Source organism: Mastomys coucha, unplaced genomic scaffold, assembly GCF_008632895.1.
Source record: "Mastomys coucha isolate ucsf_1 unplaced genomic scaffold, UCSF_Mcou_1 pScaffold13, whole genome shotgun sequence".
Lineage (NCBI taxonomy): Eukaryota > Metazoa > Chordata > Mammalia > Rodentia > Muridae > Mastomys > Mastomys coucha.
The window spans coordinates 24,950,315-24,958,991 of record NW_022196895.1 but is presented as its reverse complement, the minus strand read 5'-3'; the positions used below and the strand labels follow the sequence as shown (position 1 = coordinate 24,958,991).

The window sequence follows — 8,677 nt, the reverse complement described above, 5'->3', positions numbered from 1 at the left end:
ATTGTACAGTCAGCCCTTCATGCACCAAGACTTCCATGTGCTGAACCTTCATTTTGTTCCCCTTTGCTCCTAAGCTTTTGGTCCCATATTTAATGGATAAGTTAATAATCAGCTTTTGCACACAGCTCTTCTAAGGTATGTAAACAGAGGTATGAAACTTCTTTTCTAAGCAGCTGCTTTTATCATTTGCATCCATCCCATAAACTTTCCTGATTCTGGATGTTATTGAATGCTAAGGAACACATGGAGAATTTTATCTGAATTTTTGTTTTGTCTACTTTTCTGTTAATTTTCAAAATATCTAAAAATGAAGTTCATGACCTGTTTAATCGAAGGTGACTTATAAAATTAGCACTTGATTCTCAGAACTCTTCCTACAACACTACAGTTCTTATTACCAGACTGAAGTTGCTACTTCCAAGATTCCTCATACAGCAGGTCTGTGAGCTGGGTCCTCATACAGATGGTGAAGAATATTGTATAAATCTTCCAACCTGGCTGGGCATGGCAGTGTTTCCTCAGCCAGTTTCTGTCTGGAAGTAGAAGAATGTGGGTGAGAAAGACTCCTGAGAATCTCTCTGTTATCATCAGATGCTTCTTTGATATTGTGATGCTTTTTTTTTTTTGAGATAGTAGTCACTGATTGATGAAGGTTAGAGTTCCCCCAAATGAGGCACTTCTAGCCCATCAAACACCATAGCGGTTTTGTAGTTATTCATGAGGTTTTCCTGCCAACAAAATTATTTACCTCACTAATTCTACCACATTCATGAAGAATTCCTCAGAGAGGACTCCACAATAAATATATTTGTGTATACATTCTAACCTCTGTGAAAACCATTGTTAAGTTACAATGAAGTACAGGCTTCATCTACTGAGTGCTGATAGGATGATGTTAGAACAGGAGTGTGGACGGAAATGGAGTGAGTGGGATTTGAGGCCAGCAGAAAGCCTGGAAGAGCCAATGGCTGGATCCCTAAGTGCTATCCATCAAAGGACTCTTCAGTGTCCATGTTAAAGAGTTAGCTGAATTGCAGGTTCAGTCTGTGAAGAATATTCTTCCTTCTACTAGGCTCTACCACTCACCTGCATGGTTCCTATACCAGAACGGTGTCAGCAACCCCACCATGATAAAACATTTGGATTCGGGACTACACAATATGCTTTTAACCCTCCCCCATAATCAGTATTTATTTGTGTACACTAACAATTTCAATTTAGATTTTTTTTTGTTTGTTTTCTAACTCAGGTTTTTTTCTTACTTCTATGAGAAATGGTGTATGTTGCTCTGATTTTATTTTTCTGTATCTCTTCTATTATGCACTGAGGCCAGTATTTATCAGTATGTAGAAAAAACAGGACTCTCTTCATTTTAGAGAAACAAATTCAATGTATTCATTTTTACAAACTTTGGAAATGATTTGAGAAACAGAAAAGAGCAATCTGTTGAAACTTAATGACTTTATCTTCCTTGACTGTCTTATGCAGCTAGTGCTGGCAGCATATACCTTCAAATGAGTTCTTTCAATCATACACTTTGAACTTGATTTCTAATATTATCTATGAACAACAGCATTGGAATTTCAAAGTAAAGAACAGAAAGTCAAAGATGAATCAAAGCCATTGAGTGAATAATGCTAGACTGATTAATATACTATAAAGGAGAGATGAAAATTGACATAAAGTGATAGTTCAAATATTTCTCCCTTTTATGAATATGACTTTGTCATCCACTCTCAGTTAAAAATAAGATGGAAACAATACTTCTTGTGAGTATTTTGCCTGTTTCTTTTTTTCTTTTTGACAGAGTGTGGGGCTCTGGACCAAGACATCTTCATACTGAGAAAGCTGCTGCTGCTGGATACTAGATGCTGTGGAGTTCCTCACTGGTTTCTGATGGCCCAAGAAGGCTGAGACACAGCAGGGTCTGAAGTAGATCAGCACTAGTCATCATTAGGAAGATAATTTGCTTTATGCCAGGAATTAATTTCAGTGGTTGGTTAGAATGTGATTTGGACAGTTGCATTGTAGTCATTCAAATACCTTGAAAAATATGTTCTCCTCTGGTACAGTGAATGATGGATTTTTTTTCTCATTTAATTTTAGAAATCTTAGTGCAAATCAATCAAGCATGATTTGCTAAGTGCAGTGGTTATATCTCAGAACTGATACATCCATTGCCCCTACTGACCAGCATGGTTTGGCTAGGGTAGAAAGAGTGTCGGTTTCTATGCATTAATGCACATAAATAGGTGATAAGAATTGCAGTGACATCATTTGCATCCTTGGCTTCATTTTTTAAAATCGAATTTGGTGCTCTGTGATTGCTTATTTATTATTCATAAAGTATGTTACTTTGATGTTGTATGTCAATGGTCTTTTTGACAGAAAAGGCATTACCTCCAAGCCATTCTCTACATTGCTGCTGACATCCATGAAAGATGACTTTTGGATGTTTCCAGTTTTACAACTAAAATAAGAAAAAAGAAAATAAAAGAAAGAACAACAAAGATATCTTATAAAAAGAACACAAACATTCATTTTCCTAAAAAGAAAAGATAAAAATAAATGTTATCTCACTGCTTAGAACGTTTAAATATGAAAAACAAGAAAAGCCAAGAATGGCTAAAATACAAACCCAATGGTTTTTGTAAGAAGAAGTGGTTTTGGAGTGATTGATTAAAGTAAGTTTTCAAGCCAATCACGTTTTCATCCCTCCTTTTGTCTATGATATTTGCCTTATCTAAATGGTAACTTCATAACCTCTCTACCAGACACCGGTTTTAAAACACCATCCTTTCTCTGAGTCCAAATCAAGTTGAAAATCATCAATTCCCTGGAGTGAGAAATTGAATTCAATTCAATTGATAGATCGTTGCTGCTGGATGTCGAGGAGGTTGTGTGAAATCTAATCACTGGCATTAGTAAATAAATAATATAAACATAGCATGATAACCTATATTTATAAATAAAGCCTGTAATGCATATTGTTCTTATGTTTCTCTTAATTTCCTTCAATCTTATGACATTTTTTCTGAGAGAAAATCTTCCATTTAGTCTCCAGAGAAAGAGTGAGGAACCAAAGGGGAGAGGGGATCAGATCGCCTCTACCTGCCATCTCATCCACATGTAATTATCACATAAGCTCGAATAACTGCATCTGCATCGGAAGAAAGAAGGGAATTCCCTCCTCCCTGGCCCATAGCTTTGTCAGATACAGGAGCCCCACTTAATCATCCTGACTCTAACATTTGCTGAAATAGAGATGCCATGACCATCATATGATTGTTTAACAGTGGAAGATCATTTAAAAATTTAACTGTCTTTTTAGAATTTGTAATCTTACATAGGGGATCACTTAAGTTAAATACTCTAAGCATCTTTAATGTAACATACAATGACATTTTCTAGCTCTTTTTCAGCACCTGATGAATGATACTGTGGTCAATATTCTGCCAAATATTTCTTCTTGTGGAATTCAAGTGGAACTCAGAAATGCAAATGTACTTCCAGGCACTAATATAGATGGATAGATGGACAGATGGATGGATAGATAGATAGATAGATAGATAGATGGATTGATAGATAGATTGATAGAGATGTAGATTGGAGTCATCAATGCATAGAAGAGAAATAAATAATTATGAGTAGCTCAGAAATAAAACACAAAATCCTGTGTCATCTACCATGTAAACCTTAGTGTTCCAATGCCTCTGTTCAGAGAGAGCCGGGCAGTGACTGTTTATAAGTCTCCTCAGCATTCTCAACTTATTTATACAATTTTGCCATCAGAGCACAGTGAATAGCCAAAGTAATTAACACCAGATTTTACTTCTGCTTCTTGACTTTATACTTTTCTGCAAACAAGCAAAACAATACATGCTCCTAGCTAGAGTTAATTTTTTTCTTTCAGATTTGTCTCTATTTAAAATGTTTCTTTATTACTATTCAACTCATAATAATAATAATAATAATAATAATAATAATAATAATAATAAACTACCCAAAGCTTTGTATGAGGCAAAGAACTCAAATTTATACTTTGATTAAATCTTTTGGATACACTACAGTACAGGGTTCACAGAGGCACTCTAACTTGGAGTCAAATGAAGGCTAATTAATATTTACCATTTACGTTATCTGAATTAAGAATTAAGGGAGAGCTGCTGAGACAGCCTCTTCCCAAACAGGATCATGCCCTGTCCCCACTGCCAAACCAAGGTAGGCTGAAATTGAGCACATTGGATCACCAGTGTTGTGTTCTCCTTTTTACAGAGCAGGTTGAAAATTTTGCAGGACTGTTTCAGGAAACCTGAATGGCTGATGGGTTCCATTTCCATTTCAAAAGAAACCAACAAGCTAATATTTCCCCTCATTGACGGTGAAAGTTAAAAAGCAAGCCAAATAAAACTACCAAAAACAAAACAAAACCCTAAAGTGCCAAGGAGCAATGTTTATAAGATTTCAAATAGGAGCTGAAAAACACCAATAAAGTTTGGATTCAGCTCAAATGTACCATCAACCCAAGGCAGCTCCCCCGCCCCTGCCTCTTTTTAATGGTCCATTTGTCTGGTCCTCCTGGAAGATCTATAGAGAAAATTACCAGGGCAGAATGTGCATCCAATTGCACATCCTGCTACAGGAGAAACGATTCCTGTTCTCATCATTGGGATCAATAATTTGCTAACACAGTATTAGCAAGAGCAACAACTCCACCAGGTTAAAGGAGTTTTACACTGAATAATGACGACCCAGGAAAGGGAAAAGCTGAGCGAGTAAATCCTGGCAGCCTTTTACTATTGAGATAGCAGATGCTAGTGAATCAATAGTGGCTCTGGTGAGCCTGGACTGTAAAGATGCTTTATTGTTCTGCCTAAGTACATTGGCAGAGATGCTCCTCTTAATATCTGTACACAGGAGCCATTGGGATCCAGGCCTGCCCTATTAACAGAAACATTTCCTCTTCTGAACAGGTGAAGGCCCAGATGTGGCCCCAGGGCCAAGTTGTACAACACCTCCATGAAAAACCCTAATAGAATCAGTGGAGCAAGGTGAGAGAGGGAGGATGAATGAAGCCACAGAGAGAACACTGGGAAGAGCCTGGACCCGGGGAAGACCACAACACATGGAGTGACTGAAAGGATGCATCAAGAGTACTTTCCTCGTACCACCGTATCTCAATCATCTATTTACAAGGAAAAAAAATGTTTTGAAACAATATCTTTACTCCCAGTTATAAAATGTGTCAGATCGGGGCAGCGAAGGTCCACTCTGTGTTGGCAGAAAGAGCGTGTAAGATGTGTCCCATTTGTGGTTTTTATTTTTATTTTTATTCTGGCTTCTGTTTCTTTGATAAAATACGGGATACAACCAGCTTGGGGAAGAACAGGTTTATTTTGCTTCCAGGCTATAATGCATTTTCAAAGGAAGCCAAAGAAAAAAAGTCAAGGCAAGACCTAGAAGCCAGAACCTCAGAGGAAGGCTTCCTCTTGTGGGTTCAGCTACTCTTATGTGATTAAGGCACACTTGCTGGCATGATTTGGCTTTGCTTTGTTAATTGAAATGAATAAAATTCCTCAAGGTATGTCTGGAGGCAAACACGAAGAAGACAGTTCCTCAGTTGGGGGGGTCTCTCTTCAGAGGTGACACTGGTTTGTGTCAAGTTGACAGCTAAAGCTAAGTATGACAGCATTCTTGCAAACTTCCTGTTAGCCAATAAGGAAGGAAGAAAAGAAACATGACTACCAATGTCTTCTGGCTTGCCCTTCCTCCAATAACAAGGGAAGCCATGTTTTCTTTTTTCAGGTGGATGGCCATTCTTTAGGAAATTTCTATTTACCAACCGTGAGCTATTCCAGGAACAAATGGCCCTTGACAGGAATATTCTGGCAAGAATAAGCAGCAGCATCAGTGTCTCATGCAGAAGATGTAACAGGCTAAGAACAACCCATAACTGAGAGGAAAATAGATTTACACTTGCAGAAAAAAAACTTAGAGATGAGGGAAACTATAGGTATGATTTTTGTTAGAGGAAGTCCACAGTTAAAATCTAGGTGTATATATAAACTTTTTTGTTTTTGAGACACTCACAGAGCCCTGCCTACCTATCACTCTGGAATATTGGGATTAAAGGCATGCACCAATTCTCCCCAAGCCTTTTCTTTTTATTAATTTCATTTTTTTGTGAATTGATGTTTTTTCTGCATTCATGTCTGTGTGAGGGTGCCAGATCCACTGGAACTGTAGTTACAGTCAGTTGTATACTACCATGTGGGACTAAGAATTGAACTCTGGTCCTTTGGGTGAGCAGCCAGTGAATGTAACTGCCAAGTCATAGCTCTAGCTTCCCCAGCACATTAAAGTATGTTTTTCATGATAAATCACTTCTAGAAGAACCACTAAGTTCACAATAAAGGTTTCATGCTTACGGAGCACTTGGGAGATCACACTGACTGTGGGTGAGAAGAGTAACTGAGAGGGGGACCAAATCACAAGACATTACTCACATACTATGGAGACCTAAGGAAAGGAAGAGTCTGCTCTGTGCAAGCCAGGGTGTTCTTTCCATGAGGCTGGATGAGCAACTTTGCAACTCCTCTCCCTCACTATGCTTACGAAAAGGATTTTGGGGTACTTACTACCACAACATATTTGTGTCGTTGTCTTCCAAATAGAACTTTCTTTGAGTACTTTATCCTGTTCCATTGAGTATTATGAACTAAGTAGAAGAAAATTCTCTCTCAAATACATAGTTTTTTTTTTTAACACATATGCCTTCAGAATGACCTGATCAATACCTTCCATGCACACAATCCTTCGATGAATCATTATAACCATGTTCTTCTATATTTAGATATATATATATATATATATATATATATATACATATATATATGATATATGCAGCTATGTTTACACACATATGAGAAAATGTGTATGTGTATGTGTGTGTGTGTATGTTGCACATACATAGCAATGTGGAAGCATAAAGTAGACACTGTGTGTCTTCCTTGAACACTCTTTACCTTATATTTTGTAGTAGGTTTCCTAAAACTCAGGGGTCACTGAGCTAGTCTGGCTAACCTCTTTCTTTAGGGATCTTTGTCTCTGATATCCAAGTTCTGGGATTATAGAGAAACTGCTAGGACCACCTAACAGTAATGCCTGTGTTGAGGATCAGAAATCATGTTTTCATCCTTGGATAGAAATCATTTTATCCAGTTAGTCATCTTGCCAGATCATCCTCAGGATTTTTCTTCACAGATTATATGAGGATTTTATGTTGTTTCAGTCTAGGATAAGTTTTTTCTTTGAGAGAGGAGTGGGACACAAACATAATGAAGAGCTCAGTTCTAAACGTGTAGAATCAATGCTTTTCAGGTCATTTCTCGTCAATCTGGTGTTTGTAGATGACTTCAAGTAGGGTAAGGTGACATATCCATCTAGGTGCTCTGAGCCTCCGAGATTCCCCTTCCACCTGAGCGACAGCTGGAAATTATTATTCAGTTTTCTCCAGAGATCTTTTGTCCCCAGGTAGCTTTTGTACCTTGTGAGGAAGATCAAACTATGCAGTGAAGTGTTATGAAGAAGACTTTAGTCAAAGTCTAATAGGCTATAGAGAAGCAAGAATAAACATATATAGTATAAGCCTTTAAAACAGTGTTAATGTCTGCCCCAAATTATTCTGAGTAGGCAAATCTTGCCATTAAAGTCTCTTTCCAAGGAATACATGAAAACTAGTGTTATTCTTAAAGCATGTGAAACACATGAAGGAAACCAGCCAACATGTAAGAATTTGGTCCAATATTGTTACAAATGACTATACTCTTCTCTACATTTCTTCCCAATATTTGTCTCCTTGTTATTTCTTTTTTTGGGGGGTGTTGGTATTTGTCTGTCTATTTATTATTTTTAATGTGGCCACTTCCCCCAATGTTTACCCTTTAATCCATTTAGATCACAGTGCTTTACATATCCCTGGGAAAGGAGAAATTTACATGTAAATAAAGAAAATATCTAATAAAAATAAATAAATAAATAAATGAATAAATCAATCAAGTGACATATCTGTAACCTTCAGTTACCAGCTTACCTGAAGGAGCTTCTTGATGCATTCCAGGTGGCCATTCTTGGCTGCAATATATTTCTTTTATCTGAAAATCTGAATATTTATTCAAAAGTGTACAAACTGACACTCTACTGTTACGGAAAATAATTACTCTACAATCTAAAACACGCTGCACAAATTTTAGGTTTTATAATGACTTCAAGTTACTCAAGATTTAAATATTCAGGAGAAGCCCACATGCTTTCTATGGTATTTGTTGGTGTGTAGCAAGGACCACCAGTTGAATTTATTCTAAAAATTTCATCAAATCCTTTGAAGAGTGTTCTCTCATTCTAAAGTTATTTTATGTGCTTCATAGACTTGGTGATTCAACACTTGCATGTTTTCAGGGTTAGATGTTGATTCCACATCCTTGTGTATGTTCATTTAGACTTTACTTCATGTCAGAGTGATAGGTCTACTGGATACTCATTAGCATAGAAACCTATGATATGGCACTCTGCAACAGCAAACTGCACTCTAAATGCAATGGCCCTCCTTATGTGTAGGCTGACTTGATTTTTTTAAGTAAAACATTTTGGATTTTCATTCATATATATATATATATAT

General features: G+C 37.1%; 1 long non-coding RNA gene across 1 annotated transcript in view; it reads right to left on the bottom strand.

Moving 5' to 3' along the window:
• Positions 1-2,077: 2,077 nt before the first annotated feature.
• Positions 2,078-8,677, bottom strand: part of LOC116087570 — a 27,503-nt gene continuing 20,903 nt past the window's right edge. Inside the window, exon 5 of the long non-coding RNA XR_004117488.1 lies at positions 2,078-2,470. This is a non-coding gene — a long non-coding RNA (uncharacterized LOC116087570). The remainder of the gene's footprint in view (positions 2,471-8,677) is intronic.